The sequence below is a fragment of the Watersipora subatra genome, chromosome 6, assembly GCF_963576615.1.
Source record: "Watersipora subatra chromosome 6, tzWatSuba1.1, whole genome shotgun sequence".
NCBI classification, from domain to species: domain Eukaryota; kingdom Metazoa; phylum Bryozoa; class Gymnolaemata; order Cheilostomatida; family Watersiporidae; genus Watersipora; species Watersipora subatra.
Window position 1 is genome coordinate 23,099,178 of NC_088713.1, and position 19,361 is coordinate 23,118,538.

Sequence of the window (19,361 nt, forward strand, 5' to 3'; positions counted from 1 at the left end):
AACTTGCTCTTTATTCGTTTTTGTCTTTGATTTTTAATTTTCAAAAACCATTTTTTCTAGAGATTTTAAACCTTCAAAGTTAGAAATTTGAGTTTTGTTATAAGTGTTTGCTGAAATTCTCCGTCGTATGTTTGAAAGTTCGTAGAGGTTTGACTTATCTATAAAGATGGGCTTACTTGGCACTTTTCAGGCTGCTATATGGTAGCTTTGATTCCTTCTGTTACAGAAGAAGGAGGAGGAGGCGGAGCCAACAGCTTAGCTCATCTGAAAAGAGCTAAAGAAAATGAAGAAACGGAAGCTATTTGAGGAGCAGTTGGATGCTCTGAAGGCTGAGGACTGCTTTACCCTCTCACAGGCCGATAAGTCGAGCAAGTCATGTAATCTCCTTGACAATGCCCTTGACATTAAGGTTAGACTCCATTGCTCCTCAGTCACATTTAACCACAGTGGTGATCGTCATTCTCGAACCTCTTATAGTAAACATGTTATTTGTTAATAATTCATAGTTTGTTAAATATTTATTTGATGAATTATGTGATTATGTGCATAAATGGAAATTTAAGGATGTTCTACTCATGAATCTTTGCTATAATGAGACCCGTATCCGAAGGCATGGTTAGATGTTAAAAAAATTCCATTGCACAAGATTCACATTGAGACATTCGGATTAACAGCCGAGCACGCTGCCACTCGCATCAATCAACCCCCTCTCAGCATTTAAGAATACTTGTGCACATAGTTATTACACATGACAATCTCTCACAGCTCACGAGACCACCATAGTTGTAGTCTCTTATTAAATATCAACTGATATTTGCCTCCTTAGCCTGGTTTTGGTGTAACTTGGCAGTATTTGTGCATTACTAAATTCATTAAAAAATAAGTTTATATTTATCCACAAAATTGACCAAATGTTAGCATGGTTGTTGAGCATGCATAAATACGCAGCGGTATGAAGGTAAATTGGTTGCCTCTGGGTAGGAGTAGTGTCTAAATATTTAGTTGCCAAGTCTTTATTATTAATGTGAAATGTGAACCTGCACGCTGTTCAACTTTCGCTAAGAGTCGCAGGCAAAACCTTCACGAAATGCACTGTAAAGGTTAAGGTCAGCATTTTCGAAATGGCTTGGCGAACGAACATTTTTATGCAATTATTTGTGATGCAGCTTTATGTGAGCAGAATCCGCTGAGCCTAGCACCGTGAGTGTCTCGCTGCACAAAATTACTGCCGGGGTCTCACTTTCGATATGGGAACCAGGCTTTAGGGTAAAAAGCGACACAACTGAAATTTAACTCGAATATTTGACTCTGCAGGCAGGCACACTACTAACTGCACTGCTCCATCAACTTGCAACAAGTTAGAATAATTGTGTGCATATTTATTACACCTGATGATCCTTCACGGCACACTCCACTGCCAGTGGAGTAGCATGTATGGTTCGAGATAAAAATGAAAGTTTTTACGATAATTGGTATGAAAAACGAAAAAATTGGCGGGCAAAGAAAGGTGGCGACACAGCAGTAGCCAATCAGAGTTCAGTTTTGCTAAGTCTTTTATCACTAGTGCTTTATTAGGCAACTGTGACACAATTATTATAAATTTATCAGCGCACAAACCAAACAAGTTTCTTTATATCGATTAATATAATTAATTATAATATAATTAATATATATTAATTATATTTTGGTAAACTATTGGGTTTTATTACTTTTATAACATGAATAATTGTTCACTCTGTTCTTTCAACACAATTATAATTAAGAAAAGGCAAATCAGAATTTTTTGTGTTTTGTTGAAAGTTGACAAGTTCTTGAGATGCAGTGACAACAGTGCTGCAGTGATGCAGCGAAGATGTGACGATTTTGTTGAGGATTTCAAATTGTTGTCGATTATTGCCTGGCGACAGTGATTGACATTAACTGCCAAGTGGTGGTCAATAGCTGGCGAGTGATCGTAAAAGCCTTTTAGACCGTTGTTAATGTCTGCTAAATGATTCGCCAATGATATATTGGATTGGCGATGGCTTTCAGATGTGTTAAGTGAAAGTGGTGGCTGCGTGTTCCTCATGTAATTCTATGACAAACATGTAATGTTGCAGGTAGAGAACTTTTCAATAAGATCACGTGGAAAAAACTTGTTTGTGAATGCATCTCTCACCATAGCCAACCAAAGGAGGTATGGTCTCGTTTAGCCCACTGGGCATGGGAAGACAACTCTACTCAACCACATGACCCAGCATAAACCGAATATTCCACCTAACATTGATATCTTGCTCTGTGAACAAGGTGAGATTATGTTAATTGTTTTCCTTCAGAACAGCAAATTGGAAGCAGTAAAGAATAAACTGGTCTTTATCGCAAGGTCATAATTGTGTCACTTTTTATAAAGTTTTTGTATTTGGATTTAAAAGGCAAAACTACGGCTCAAAAGGCACAAACTACGGCTCTGTGATCTTGGCTGGACATGTCTTAGTTCGGTGGCAGAGGAATTATTGGAGACATGCCCGGTTACAGAGAGCAGATTAGGGTTGGGTGTCATTCTGACACCACCCATGACCTTTCTGGGAATTGAATCATAACCTGTTGTTGTAGGTCAGGAGTTCTAGATAACTAGACCTACTAGGACAAGGCAGCTCTCTATACTGTGATGACATTCAGTCACTCACAAACTAAAAAACTAATTCACTAAAAATAAATTTAAAATTTCATGTTTCTAAAAGCTTGGGTAAGAATGCTGAATCCAGTTTTTCCTGTTTGTTTAGGAGTGTTTGCTTGTTTCATAACAGAGCAATCATATCAGGTATATTTAAGGCGGAAACATACTAGGCGATTTTATCCCGTGCATTATTAGGACCGCTGTGAGAGTGAGAGAGTCATTGTGAGAGAGCATGCCTTCCTACAGCAACAGAATCATTGGTAGTCAACTGCCACTAGTGACAGTCTTATGCAAAGGCATCTTTCTTAGTTGATGGAGCAGAGATGGAATGTTTTGAGATTTCCTTTAGTGGTTGTGGAAGAAATGATAACTTTCAGTAAGTTGGTTGTGTAACCAGAGTATAGGATTAGCATGTAACTTAGCTGCTGTCTGTAGTATATTTTGGTATGCTGCTAAACATGTTTCCTAAATCCAGTTATTTCACATTTACATTTAAACACGTTTATAGTTGTTTTATTTTGTTTCTTAATTTATTTGATGGTTGCGCATCACAACATTTTTGTTTCACACTGTACCTATTTTGTTCGTAGAGGTAAAAGCAGACGATACACCCGCTATACTCGCTGCTAGAGCTAGAGAAGAAGTTGTCTGCTGACTTTGAAAATGGGCAGGCTGATGCGGGCACCCGTCTTAAGGAGGTGAGGAGTATCCCTCAACTGTCCCTGAAATTGGTAAAATGAATGATATAGTCACTTTTGGAGGCATTCCAATATCTGTGTGTAAAATCATAGGCATAAAATATGTATAGATACATCTTTGCTTACTGATAGATCTGACTGCATAGATTGACAGCGCTAGTTTTCACAGAAGATAACTAAACTACTGTAACCATGTACCATCGTTAACTTTATTAGCTTTATGGCATTTTGCTGCTTATCTGATCTCATCTTTGAATCCTACCTCCCGACAGTGTGTATTTGATCTCCTGTTAAATGTGGAGTTGCTTGCTCTTTAAAACTTGGGCGTGTTTCATTACGGTTAAAGATAAACTTACACTAAATTCTAATAGTCCTTATCAGAGAATATCAGTATCTTCTATCATTTGTGATGGTTTATGATGTTTGAGGTGATCTGACTCAGGATATTTCAAGATTAAATTCTTCATAACCTGATCACAATTAAAACACTCAGTTTGAAGAAAGTGTGATTATGGCATCTATGGTTGCTAAAGCCTGGTTTCCATATGACAGCGCTATGATCGCGCGTGGCCCATTGATCGTGCGCAATGCATTTCTTGGGCCGCGAGGCAGTTCTAAGATCCATGCTTGCATTGGACAGGGTGGATATTTTCCTTACTTTTTTGTAGGAGAGACATATTTCTTCGGAAAAACAGACCTTCGCTGCGAAATGACGTGGTCAAATAAAAATCAGGCTTACGCTTTCGTACGGGAAACCGATTTCTTCGGAACAAAGCCCTTCGCTTGAATTGTGGGATAGGTTGACAAGGTCGAGCGGTGTATTGTGGGATACATAATCGCACGCACCCATCGCAAGGATCCATTCTGTTGGATACTTGCGATCAGCGTACGCACGTCGCGCGACCGTCGTGTGTTGACAGTTCCATATCACAACTGGCCTACGCACGACGTCGTGCGCTTTGTTGCGCGCCTTGCGCTGTCATATGGAAACCAGGTTTAAGAGACTAACAGAATAGTGCCAACTTTAACATAATAGCTGATATTAATAAAGAGAGAGGCCGGTCAGCTGAGCGAATAGTGCCGTTATTTCGGCACATATTTTTCTCCTTATCATTTTAACCATGATCAAGTTTACTTGATTTTAATCTTGAAACATTGTGGTAGTCAAATTTCTTCAAACGTCAAAAAAGTCGCAAATGATAGAACAACACTGATAATTTTTGATAAAAACTACTATAATCTATATATATATATATTTCTCAAAGTCCGTATGTCTGTTGGAAATCCGGCTATGGCTATTATTAGAACAGCTGAGCTTGACAACAATAAAGCCTCAAATTCATGGACTTTCATGGAAATTCATGGAATTCTTACTGTCATTGGAAGCCTAACCTTATTAACTAGCTTAGCGGAGTTTCCATTGGCAATATGCCAGGCTACTAGCTTGAAAGGTACAGTTGTTTGACAAAGTTTTAAAACCTTTACAGTTGTTTTTATTTCTCTCTTAATTTATTTCAACTACATGACACACTTCTCTCATGATATGTACTTTGAAAGTTATAATGGCAAATGTTGTTATATATTAAATACAAATCAATTTTCTGTCCAAAGACTTTTCTATTACACGGGCAACGCCGGGTGGCACAGCTTGTTTATATATAAATATATATATAAATATATATATTTTTAAATATATTTATATATAAAGATATATCTGTATTTAAATATTTCTTTGTATATAAATATATATTTAAACATATTTATGTATAAATTTATATGTATTTATACTTCTACACTTTAAGACTTCTACATCCGAACTGACAAGCATGTCCGTGGTGGTAGACAAGGAGAACAAGAGGGCTACTATAATAGATATAGCAGTACCCAATGACTACAATATAGCCAGCAAAGAAAAAGAAAAGGTAGAGAAATATCTCCCTCTTGGAGAAGAGATTGAAAAATGCTGGAATGTAAGAACAACTGTAATCCCAGTAGTCATCGGGGCACTGGGCGCAATAACACTGGCACATAAAATGTGGCTTGCCCAAATACCAACAACAATCAACTCAGGTGAGTTGCAGAAAAGTGCGCTATTGGGAACAGCTAAGATCTTGAGGCGAGTACTCAAACTCTCAGTTCTCTGGTAGGAGACCTGAATTAGAGCAGAATTTATCACCCATACGGGTTAACCGGGGTGAGGAAACAATTTTTTTTATATATTTATATTTAAAGATATAAATATATTTATAAGTATATATCTATAAATATATATGTAAATAAATGTTCTATCTTTCGGTTTTATCTCGAGTCCATTAAAAAAAATTGAGGTTGACAAACTATTTCTCTTTTTGTGTACTACAAGGTGGTATATGATTCTGTTAAAATGTTGTGAATTAAAGTAGAGACCACAACTACATCTGATGGCCTTTTGTTAGGTATAAGAGGAAATGAAAGCTATCGGAGTAGATTCAGCGGAACCCAAGGCCAGGCGTATCTCAGCCGGTCTCGGTTTCACCAAGGAGATGCAGGAGAGACCAACCAAACACTTCTCTGGTGGCTGGACGATGAGAGTTTCTCTTGCCAGGTCTGTCCTCTAGGACTATAGAAGTCAGAATATTGGCCTATTGTGGTGCATGCTTGGGAAGGTTATCACCTCGTTATTATATTGTAAGATGACTATTTGTTTATTTATACTTTTATAATATCTAATACCATGGCAATGTCGGGAGGATGTGAGAAATTGTAAGGTGTAATAACTAATTGCACGATTATTCCATAGTGTGGAAAGCAATCAATTGGCACAGGTGGAGGAGTGACAATCCATGAACTTATGAGCTGTGAGTTCGAATCCTCTTTAAAGCAATCTTTTTTCTAACCTCGACGTGTAGTTTTGGACAAATAGATGGACACGGCTTTTACAAATAGCTTTTTACTAGAAAAATTATTTTGCAAATGTTACATAGTCATGTTATATATAAATAGTTTTTTACTATTTATTGAAATTATGGCCAGTACAGTAATATTTATATATATGTGCTAATTTATTGGCAATCATTTCATTTCAAATAGAAATGTTTTTCAAATTGTGCTATACAACAATAATAAAAGAAAAAAAGGGCAACAGTTAGCCGCTAAAATCGAATAAATAGTTTGACAACTTGCGTTTAAAATGCCTTTTTCTGCTAAGAGAATGGATATTAGGTGGAAGATTGTTAAATCAGCTGATCGAAGAATATCAATCATTACAGCATTTTAGCGTAATTTCCGAACTTCTTTGATTGCTTCTTGCGGAACTGCCACCATGATAAAATGCAGAACTCACTAAAGTATCCCAATATTTGATGATGGTTTGGAAAAACACACATAATTATGTAATACACAGTCATTAAGCAACTAAGACTGATTTGTTTGTAGAAAAAGACAAAAATTGCCATAGATTGCATCACCAACAATTGTTACATGCAGGATTCATAATAAAATACAGTCAAACATGGATAACTCGCCCACGGATAGCTCGAACACATGGTTAACTTGAACGGTTTCTTTGGTCCGTTCCCACGTAATGATAAATTGCTATAGATAACTCGAACTCAACACTGTTAACTCGAACTGGTTTTTGCCCAACAACTACCGAAACGGTTGTTATCGCTTTAGAAAATCACTTTATTCCAAGCCATAGAGGTAAACCTCAACTTTTCGTAATTCATAAGCATCTTTATTACTACCATCGGCAAAATATTTTTGTCAACGACTTTTCTAAAGGTTTGGTGAATTTTGATTTATACCAAACATCCGCCTAGCGATCGCCCTTCGGAAGTAAGGAAAGTAGTATTCGTTAAGAGCAACACTCCGAGGCAGTTCAATTAGGAGTTTTACGAGGTTTTACGGTACATTGTATATCACTCTATTACTCACGCTTTTTGAATGGATACTTATTGAACGTACATGTATTCTGTGTTTAGGTCAAGCGATGAATAGTTTTCCGACATTAATTCCGTGTTGAATGAACGTCGGAATGTTGAATGTTTAAAAAATCTTAAAAATTGTTGTAATTAAACGTATACGTTATCTTAGCTAAAAAAACTATTCACCGTTTGACCTAAACACAGAATACGTGTGTACATTCAATAAGTATCCATTCAAAAAGTGTGAGTGATATACAATGTACCATAAAACCTCGTAAAACTTCTAATTGAACTGCCTCGGAGTGTTGCTCTTAACGAATCCCAGGTAAAGTGAGGTAATCCTTGCATAAACTTCAAAAAAAATCGGCAAAATTGATCGTGGGTAAAACGCTCAAAAGAAAAAAGATGTCTTTTCTTTTGAGCATTTCAACAACGATCAAGTTTTGCCAATGTCAATCTAAAAAACGTCCTGGCAATAACATCACCTCAAACAACAAACCAATCTCAAGTGATTGAAAAAATCTCTATACTTTTTGATAAAAACGTTTTAAACTTTACACTAGAAGCATTTAATTTGAAACAAGCCATATTGTGATTTTGATTCATATTATAGTTTGTATATGTACATGTATTTACTAATAAATAAGTAAATACATGGACTTGTGACACTGCTCTGATAACTTGAACGCTCTGATAATTCGAACGCTTTTGCTCGGTTCCGCAAAGTTCGAGTTATTCATGTTTGACTCTACTTTGAAATCTGCATCAAAATGTTGTATAGAACAAAATGTACACTTTTCTCAGAGCCTTGTTCCTTGAGCCAACCCTCTTGCTGCTCGATGAACCGACCAATCACCTCGATCTGAATGCTGTCATATGGCTAGACAATTACCTGCAGAATTGGAAAAAGATCCTCCTGATCGTTTCCCACGACCAGTCTTTCCTTGACAACGTGTGCACTGACATTATTTACCTTGACATGCAAAAGCTGTTTTTCTACAAGGGAAACTATGGTGGGTACCTGCATTATATTAGGAACTTGAGCTATATTCATGTTTCTCAGGGGTAATTTTTGTTAAACAGTTCTTATGGTTGGTAGAATTTGCTTAATTTATGCTGCGTGATTGGTGTAGTTCGCTTCATGGATGTATGTGTATGTCTGGATGTATTTGGATTGCTTCATGATATATGTGGTTGTGTAGCATTATTATTAGGATATATTTGGTTGTTTAGCATTATTATTATGATGTATTTGTTGGTTAAGCTTTATTATTAGGATATATGTGGTTGTTTAGCATTATTAGGACATGTGCGGTTGTGTAGCACTATTATTAGGATATATGTGGTTGTGTAGCATTATTATTGGGTTAAATGTGGTTGTTTAGCATTATTATTAGGATATATTTGGTTGTGTAGCACTTATTAATAGGATATATGTGGCTGTTTAACATTATTATTAGGATATATGTGGTTGTGTAGTATTATTATTAGGATATATTTGGTTGTTTAGCACTATTTTTCAGCATATATTTGTTTGTTTAGCATTATTATTAGGTTATTTTTGGTTGTTTAGCATTATTATTAGGATTAATGTGGTTTTGTAGCATTATTATTAGGATATATGTGGTTGTGTAGCATTATTATTGGGTTAAATGTGGTTGTTTAGCATTATTATTAGGATATATTTGGTTGTGTAGCACTTATTAATAGGATATATGTGGCTGTTTAACATTATTATGATATATGTGGTTGTGTAGTATTATTATTAGGATATATTTGGTTGTTTAGCACTATTTTTCAGGATATATTTGTTTGTTTAGCATTATTATTAGGTTATTTTTGGTTGTTTAGCATTATTATTAGGATTAATGTGGTTGTGTAGCATTATTATTAGGATATATATGTGGTTGTGTAGCATTATTATTAGGATACATATGTGGTTGTGTAGCACTTTTATTAGGATATATGTGGCTGTTTAACATTATTATTAGGATATATGTGGTTGTGTAGTATTATTATTGTGATATATGTGGTTGTTTAGCACTATTATTAGGATATATTTGGTTGTTTAGCATTATTATTATGCTGTACTTGTTGGTTAAGCGTTATTATTAGGATATATGTGGTTGTTTAGCATTATTATTAGGACATGTGCGGTTGTGTAGCACTAATTTTAGGATATATGTTGTTGTGTAGCATTATTATTAGGATAAATGTGGTTGTTAAGCATTATTATTAGGATATATGTGGTTGTTTAGCATTATTTTAGTGTATATTTGGTTTTTTAGCATTATTTTTAGGACATATTTCGTTGTTTAGCATCATTATTATGATATATTTGGTTGTTTAGCATTATTATTTGGATATGGGTGGTTGTTTAGCATTATTATTAGGACATATTTGGTCATTTAGCATTATTATTAGGATGTATTTGGTTGTGTAGCGTCATTCAAAAAGATGTTCAAACAGAAGCGGAAGGAACAGATAAAGGATTATGAAAAGCAGGAGAAAAGACTGAGAGAAATGAAGGCGAGTGGGAAATCTTCAAAGGATGCTGTAAGTTGTCTTTCCTCTGTTTGCCTGGGGTTTTTATCTCCGTTAGGAAGACGGTTGAAAGTACTGCCACTGATAAGATAGATCTTGGGGGATTTACGGTTCCATTCCACAGTAGACCTCATGAGATGCTATCTTTAGAGTTAAATTTTCTATAACTGGAACTACTTTACTAGACTTGCTGTCACTGGCAGCGGAGTCGGGCTGCTGATCTGTCCTGGCGATTTTATAAGGCTACATTCAAGTCGCTATGTTTATTATACAGGATTGACTGTTTCAAACATTCTTTATTGTGGAATGGGGTAGCATATCCATATACTTGGAGTTGTCCTCCACTTGCCATATATTCTTGATGTGCGAAAGGCATTTTAATTACTCTATCAATGGTTTATGCGTCAATCCAATGTTGCAGCAGACACCCTACGCCTTTGTCATAAGGCATGTGTTGACTGTTGTACTTTAAAAAACAATAAAATATTTCTAAGATGTAATATTGCATCACCACACATGCGCATGTACACGGACCCTAACTGGCTCGGCTTTTACGTATCTTTATGAACTTCAATCAAGGCTGCAACTTCCGGAGTGTTCTTAAAGTTGTGAGGGGTACGCACCTTGGGTAGAGCTACCTTGTGATGAGTGTTACAATGGACATGCAGATTAACATCAGTGCTTTGTTAAAAAAGATAAAGAATTCTACACCAGAGGGTCATAGCAGTTTCATGTCTCATTTGGCAGCAACCTTTCAAATAGGAATGCCTGAAATATGGAAAATGTTTAAAATGGAATAGCTTGCACGGTGATTTCTCTTACATCGTCCACATTTGCCGTTTCCATCTTTTGCAAGCTTTGAACATTTGATAAAAATTTGTGTGTATCAAAAATCAATTATAGCAAATAGCATGTTTCTCTGCTACAGCACTATGTCTGTTTAGTAACTGCGCAGTTAGAAATGCTATAAATAAAAACTGCTACTTTGTACTCTGTTCAATCATCAACAGAACCGGTGGTCTACAGTGGACAAGGTCTGCTGCAAACTACTTTTAAAGCACATAAATTACATAATTTTGTTATTATATATTTCAATACATCCATGTCTTGGCCTTCGAATGAGCCTGTTTTCAATACACAAAGAATAATAGAACTATGAAAAACAGGGTGTCAAAAATATGTCCTGCAAAAAAATCAGTGCTCTTAAACCCAGAGAGAGCTAATAATAAACTAGCATTTTAGATAATCAACAATGCTCGGGGATCATGCTAATGCCCGAACAATACAAACACATGTTCTGAGTTAATAGATTTTGGGTGATTGTTAGAGTTTGCTTTTTTCATCCTTTTGTTCATTTTAAACGTAGTAATTATTATCACATCGTTTTATATGATGGCATTGTTTGTTCCATACAGAAATGTAGAGGAAATCGACCCCGAGCTGCTTGTGATGCAAGAGGTTGCTGAAGAGAGACAAAGAGTAAGAAAACTTGAATAATAACTAATTAGTAATTAAATATAAATATTAAAGTTGAAATATTTATATTATATTATTAAATATTTGAATAAATTGTATGGTAAATAGAATACAGATGTATTAGACAGTGAAATTAATCACTTTGTGTATGATATATACTAGCTTATAGGCAAATCAAGTTATTTACAGTTGGCTTCTCTATTTTGAACAACCCCAGAGTACAGTGAGTCAACAACCCCAATGATTGATTTAATTCAATTGACTTCTACAGCAAAATAGAACAAAAACAGAAATGACTACCAACAACATACCTGGTTGTTGGCCACTCATAGCTGTTCACCCTCTAATCAATAAAATTACTAACCATCATTTATTGATCTTAGGTGATTGAGGAATATCAAGATGTAAGAAGATGGTGCCACTGTAGACATTGTGCCTTGATGTCTACTGGAGCCCAGAATGTATGCTGTCAAGAACATGCTGCAGGATCAGAGAAGATTTTGACTAGAGACAGGTTAGTGCCAATTCAATGGTTATCACCAGTATTGGAACATAATGGTTGCTCTTGGCTATACCCTGGCAGTACTGTGACTCTTGTATGCCGGGATTGACATGTTTTGTTGTTTTCTCATTTTAGTTGCATAACAATGAACTCTGGGGTGGACCAACTACTACAGGAGGCACCTCTAGAAATGTCTAGGAAGCAATACCTGGTATATTATGGTAAGTAGTTATCATACTTGTTGCCTCTCGTCTCCTGTGATTTGATATAATAGCAGTGATTATATAAACAGTTTATAAGCACATTTATTACTAATTATTTTTAGATGATAAATATGTTCTTACTGGTGAACCAGTGGAACAAGGAGTAAGACAGAGGTTCTTTGGCTATCAAAACCTGGTGTTCTGGCTATATCCTGGACTTCGAAGAAATGAGAAGCATCCGCTTCCAGCTTGCACGTACCACTATGTACATTTAAAATTTCCTAACACTGATAATAAATAACTTTATAGTGAATATCATGAATAGATTGATACTGTTGGGCATATACTGATTGCCCTATAAATAAATTCACCACATAGCTGTTTTTGTCTTCTAACTTTAAAAACATTAAAAAAATACAACAGGAAACTAAAACAATTCCTTTTCCGCTTAGCAGTTGTCTGGTTTGAAGCCTCCTTGTTGGTGTCAGTCTTATTCTTGGTAGTAGCCTTCTTCTTTGTTGGTGCTGGAGTTTGATCATTGAAAACAGTAACACTACTTAACAACTATGTGCTACACCCTTACCAAACCATCACATGTACAACCTGTCAAGTAGGCATCTCTTGTGGGAGTAGTTGCTTTTGTAGTAGTATTATTATCTGAAATAATCGTATCTTTTGTCAACTTCAGGTGTGGGCTGTTGTGAAAGTAGTTGCTGTTGTAGTAGTAGTATTATTATCAGAAGAATTCGTATCTCTTTCCATGTTGCTTTCTAAATATGATTAAGCTTCAATAAATGTACTGTCATTGATAAACTGTCAACCTGCGTTGGCGTGGCTCCAGGACTATACGTAATTTGCATTCTAGCGAGATCAAACAATGCTTGAAATTAATTAGCCTCAGTTGTGTCCCTCAACATCACAATAAAAATATATGGCTAGTGCATAATATCATTAAAAAAACATAATATGGTGCTTGGAATTTGAGCTATTTATTAAATAAATAATCTGTACATGGAGAGCTGATGACACTGATCCCTTTGTCATCTTCATCGGTTCTCTTGAGTTGTCCTACCTTCGCCTGCCTCTAGCGTCATTATGGTAGTTGATAAATAGTGGTAAGAGCACACAACACCGAATATGAAAATTGTGACGTAATAATTTACGACCTATTACATTGAGCCTTTCTGCAGTAAAGCTCTTGTGAAAATAGTTGCTGTTGCAGTAGTAGCCTATTATTATCTGAAGAATTTGTATCGTTTTCCATGTTGCTTTCTAAATATGATTAAGCTTCAATAAATAAACTCTCATTGATAAACTGTCAACCTGTGTTGGCGTGGCTCCAGGACTATACGTAATTTGCATTCTAGCGAGATCAAACAATGCTTGAAATTAATTAGCCTCAGTTGTGTCCCTCAACATCACAATAAAAATATATGGCTAGTGCATAATATCATTAAAAAAACATAATATGGTGCTTGGAATTTGAGCTATTTATTAAATAAATAATCTGTACATGGAGAGCTGATGACACTGATCCCTTTGTCATCTTCATCGGTTCTCTTGAGTTGTCCTACCTTCGCCTGCCTCTAGCGTCATTATGGTAGTTGATAAATAGTGGTAAGAGCACACAACACCGAATATTATTATCTGAAATTAAATTAAATTAAATATACTGTCGTTGATAAACTGTCGACCTGCAGTGGCGTGGCCCTAGGACTATATGTAATTTGCTTTCTCGCGAGATCACACAATGCTTGAAATTAATTAGCCTCAGTTGTGCCCCTCAACATCACAATAAAAATATATGGCTAGTGCATAATATCATCGAAAAAACATAGTCTGGTGCTTGGAATTTGAGTTATTTATCAAAAAAATAGTCTGTACGTGGAGAGCTAATGACACTGATTCTTTTGTCATCTTCATCGGTTCTCTGGAGTTGTCCTACCTTCGGCAGCCGTTGGTAATCAGCATTGAGAATTGAGTTTGAAGACTATCAGGCAAAACAAAATCTCAAGAACAAATAATGCTTAAGCATTTCTTATTAAATTTTTCGAGTTGTTATCTCTTTCACTTGACAAACTGAAGACACATGATGTGGTAAGTTCTCACATGTTCTCAGTAAGTTTTTAAATAACTACCGCCATGTTCCAATCTGCACTTTGTAGTAACCACACATTCTTTAGTCTAATAAAAGTAGTCTCTCACAGAGTATTTCTATCATAGCAGTTATTATAGCAGCTGAGGCTTTTGTTCATTTTGATATTGCAAATTAGCTTCCAATCAGAGATTTGTTATAACACTTGTGCTGTGCAAGTTGTTTGAAAAGATTTATCAAGTACTAAGTTATTAGTTTTACATATAAGTTTTTCATTATTAACATATTTATCTAAAGTTTCAACTTAATGAAAAGGCAATCTTTACTTTAACAAACTGCCTGAGGTTTGACTGTTTAACATTACTTCTACTTTGTGCACATATATGCAAATCAATTGAGAACTTGCCACAGAAGGCAACTCTTTTACTAATCAACTTTTACCGTCGGGTTTGTTGGTACTAGAACAGTAAGCCATCATAACAGTGTGACAAGTGGCTGTCATGTCAACTCATCAAGGCTAATTTTATTAATAACTAGTTCTGCCAATTAATTAAATTAGTGCAGGTAATAGTGTGCTGGGCAATCAAGCTGAAAGTTGCGTGTTCAAATTCTGTTAAAAGCATTTCTTTTCTATAACATTTCAGCAAGACTTCAGACATGTAGCCGCACAAACAAACCTGCCTCTTATTATAGTAAAGATTATGGAATACACATTCATGTAGATATATGCCTCTTTACCTCGAAAATAGGAGAGTCTAAGGCACTGATGATCCCACTTTTCAGGCCGGCGGCAACCTTGAATTTTAAAATTTGACAGGTAGGCCAGGTCAGCACAAGATACGATACAATTAAAAGACTGTATTTATTAACGGCTCGTATAAAACAAATAGAAAATAATATTAAATATATTCAACAATTTTGTATGAGAGCTCTTTGCACATATTTTTGATTTTGCTACATTTTGTAGGAAAATCTGGCTGTCTAGGTGCAATAGGAGGAAAAGGAGAGTCTATAGGTGTACTGGAAGATAAACTATAGAGGTATAAAGGTATGACCACATGTGCAATAGGAGGAAAAGGATAGTCTAGGTGTACTGGAAGATAAACTATAAAGGTATAAAGGTATGACCACATGTGCAAACTTTTCAATAGTTTTAATTGGAATCACGAACAGAATCTAAAGCGCAGATTTTTTGACTGAAGTTTACAGAATTGTCAAGGCTGTACACGCTGATATAAACACACCATATGCCGGTCCATTCCGAGATCTTCGACGAGACGGTTTCAATTGGCTGAACAAATTATTAGCGAGCCAACCCTGTGAATTTCTGTTCACAAATTTTGGTTTAAACGTGGTCTGTGTACAAACAACAATTGATGGTTTAACAGTTTTAATATTAAAGATGCTTAGCTTGTTTTGTTGAGAAAACATGCAAATAAACACTTTTGCCATTTCTACATTTAAATTTGATTTCTTTTCTCCGTTCGATGACTATTGACAATATTATTCTGATTACAGAGTGCAATGATATTAAAGTTTAAAATTGGACGTTTCAAAGTTTTAATTTGTGTTGAACCTTATTTTTCAATGCTAGTTAGTTTTGCAAGGGTCATGTGAGCCCCAAATCAATGAGACATGTAGGGTTGGACAAAATCCTGTAAAACTAGATCAAGCTATAAAACTTGGTAGTAGTTCAAGGATTCAACAGAATAGGTATAACCAAGACATGACTGCCACCAATAGGCTGTTTGTTTACTGTTGATTAGAAATTGACTTATTCATCAATAATTAATATTATATTGTAATTAATTGATTTATTCATCAGCTGTCACTATGATTATATAGTGTAGACAACTTCTCTAGTACTTTCTGTCTACTCATGTATATAATACTGATACTTTATTATAAAGTTAGTTATGTGTTAATTTGGACTTCATGCCCTCATTTCATCCCTCGCATACCACGAGCCATATATAATCTAGGAGCAGAGTAGCTCAATTGTGAGTTGTTATTGCTTTACTCAACTTATGCATTATGATGCATGCAAAAGAATTTTCAATATTTATATATTGCTTGTTTGCACGTTGCACTCTGTAATGTCGTTGCTTATATACATGTACTTTCATGTTTAAATTACATACTCATCAAATGGCGGAGGCGTAATAAACAAGTCGATCACTGTTGACATTGTGACAAGGAATTTCACAGACCGTGATTGGATAATTGGAACAAAACGTCATAACCTGCCAGATTGCTTAGTAATTCAAACTACTAGTAGCAAACTAATAGCATGCTCTGCATTCCTGAGCTACTAACCCCAAGTGATAAATTATAGCAGTTCTATCACCTCAAAAGATAAAATCAGTAACTGTCACACTATTACAAACTTATCTGTGTTTACATCAGTGAATTGTTCTCAGCATAGCTTCTGATTATATAATGGGGTCGGTAATGATAAAATGCTAGTCCTGCTGTCACTGCCGTGAAAAAAATATAGATCAAGCAATCTGTGCTGACCAATCACTCTCGCTGAGGTAGTGCACATTACAGATGTCATCGTGGAGGCTCGCAACACAATTGGGAAAGTTTGACAGACGCAAACTTTCCTGATAGTTTACAAAAAAGATTACACCGTAGGGGTTTTGAACTCGCAGGCTGTGGCTCATTAGATCAATGCTTTACTAGCTGCTCCTCTGATACAATATTAGGAATGTTTGACCGCAGCAATAATTGTTGATAGTGGTGAGAAAATATTACATAGTAGGGGATTCGAACTTACAACATTTTGCTCTGGAACTAACGGTCTAACACTTGCACCAAACCTTAAAAACCTGACATACAATGATGTAGAGTGAACCAGCCTTTAGCAGGATCCATACAAATTGTTTCTGATTAGCTAGTGGATAATTGAGTAGCCTATCATGTCTGCACTTGATTGAAATGAATCAATCACATGCCTGCATTGAGCCAATAGAAAACGTGTTTACAGGTGAAGTTGAGCTGAGTTTTTGAGCTGCAAGTCAAATTTCCAATATATCAGGCTAAGTGAGCATGAATATAAGCTATCAATGCCTTCTAATAATTATGTGCTAGTACTCTGGCAGTGAGATGTGTCAATAAAGCATAGATAATAACTGTTTGTTCCCTTAATCATAGATGATAGAAGGCGTTTGATTGTTGCAAATGTTAGAGCAGCAAGTTAGGTTTGCTGTGCAGAAGGTTGAGAGTTGAATGAATGAATCAATCATATTTCTGCATTGAGCCAATAGGCAACGTGTTTACAGCTTATGCGGAGCCGAGTTTCGCTTTGAGGCCTTGCATATTTTAGCCTGAGTGATTTTTAATAAGTGTTTTTAAATAGTAGTGATAGTAGCTGCAAACTTTCCCAATAGTTGTGTAAGAAAAATTTATTACATTGTGAGGGTTTTGAACTCGCACCCTTTGGCTCGGGAGACCATGCTTTAAAGGTTGACTTGCAACAAAATTCACATTACAGTTATTTGGTATCAAAAGACTCACCATGTCTTACTCTGCTGTGTTGTAAACTTGTAGGTTCAAAATATGTGAAAATGTGATTACAAGCTCTTAAAAACTACAAAACGAACAGTTAATCGCAGCCTTCATGAGAACACCGTATATTGGAATCGCTTTCCAAAACGACTCAAATGGGACGTAGTTGAAAATGATGGCTTCTGTTTAAACTTTCATGCAACCTCAGTCATCAAAATTTTTTCACAAATATACCTAACAAATTCAATAAAACCATGTATATTGCCCTTATGTGTTATTTCATCATTTTAATGTTGTCACTTTGAGCACTTATATCTCAAAACCTCCTGTAAAAATTAGTTTAATTTTTTAACGTTAGATCAGAGGAGTGCATATCAAACTCTGATAAACATGAGGAGCCTGTTGGTCACCTGTGATAGTCGGAAAATTCTGCAGAAATTGTTCGCGACGTCTGGCATGAATTATGGGTCGCATGATCAGACTCTGACTAAATAAATAAATGAATTTGTTTCTGTGAAATCTTTTAAAGTTTTATTGCTTCATTTATAATAATGATTTACTTCAATTACATTTTATTTTTGTGTATTTCAGAAACAAGCGTGATTGCGAGGCTGCTTGCTCCAACCCAGCGGACTACTATAAACTTCCACTGGTAAAAGGACATTGTTTTGATCCGCTGACTGGAAGGGGCAGCAGCAACGACAGTGGTGTTGGAGTTCATCTCCGCCAGAACTCTAACAGTTTTTGGTAAGTTCAGGTGGTCAGGAAGGAGATAAGTCAGGTTCATTTATGGAAGATGTGGAAAGAATGAGAACAGATTCTTTTAAGCGAAACTGATATTTTCTGTCTGTGCATCTACACCGACCCTGCTACTACTTGATTGTCATAAAAACTGGTTTTTCTTAAAACTTAACAGCTACAACTCCATGAGATAGATTAGGAGGCTATATGCATTGTCTACAGGTTAAAATTAACATTCACTTTATCAAGCAAAAAACTATCAACTCTTTGCGAAGACTACGCACCGTGTAGTGCAGCTTGCTACATCTTTTGTATATGGCTAAGAGTCACATGGTACGGCTTTAGTAGACTCTGTGTAAAGTGATTCAGATTAGTGAGTAGTTGGTTAATTGATTAGCATATTGTGTCTGTAATTAAACAAATGGAAACTATTATCTACATGTGTTGAGCCAATACAAAATGTGTTTACAATCCATCCTGCTTTCAGTTTCTCTTGGTAAAGACTTAATTCTTTATAACAATTTCTTCTTAACGATGCCCAGTTGTGTCAGACACATTACAGTTAGAGATGTTTCACTAATTCGATATCTATGAGCTTTTTATGTAGTATCTATGTTATCTATGGGGTTTCTATTGAACATTACTATTACTGAGATTGATTATTTGTAGCATTAAAAATAATGCCTTGAGCTATAACGATATCGATAACTCATATAATATTGTATCGGACATGCTCACGGAAACTGTGAAAAAATAGCTGAAAAAGGTTAGAACTCATTCCGCAACACATTTGTGACTAAATCGATATCAAAAAATAAATAATTAAGTTTAGTAGCGTAAGAGTTAATTACGGAATATTTACTATAATAAGTGTGGTGTATGTGTGAATTTAGGGTAGAGTTTAGTATAAAATATTGCACTGCACAGGATTCGAACCTGTGACATTCAGCTTAGTAGGCAGACACTGTATTACCTGCATCAATCAACCCTCTTTATCTGTGCTCCATCATAATACTGTATAATCTGTTACC

General features: G+C 35.6%; 2 pseudogenes; one reads left to right on the top strand and one right to left on the bottom strand.

Moving 5' to 3' along the window:
- The window catches only part of LOC137398766 (ATP-binding cassette sub-family F member 1-like), a 28,228-nt pseudogene extending 27,969 nt beyond the window's left edge, over positions 1 to 259 (top strand).
- Positions 1 to 19,361, bottom strand: part of LOC137398130 (ATP-binding cassette sub-family F member 1-like) — a 743,032-nt pseudogene that overhangs the window by 597,768 nt on the left and 125,903 nt on the right.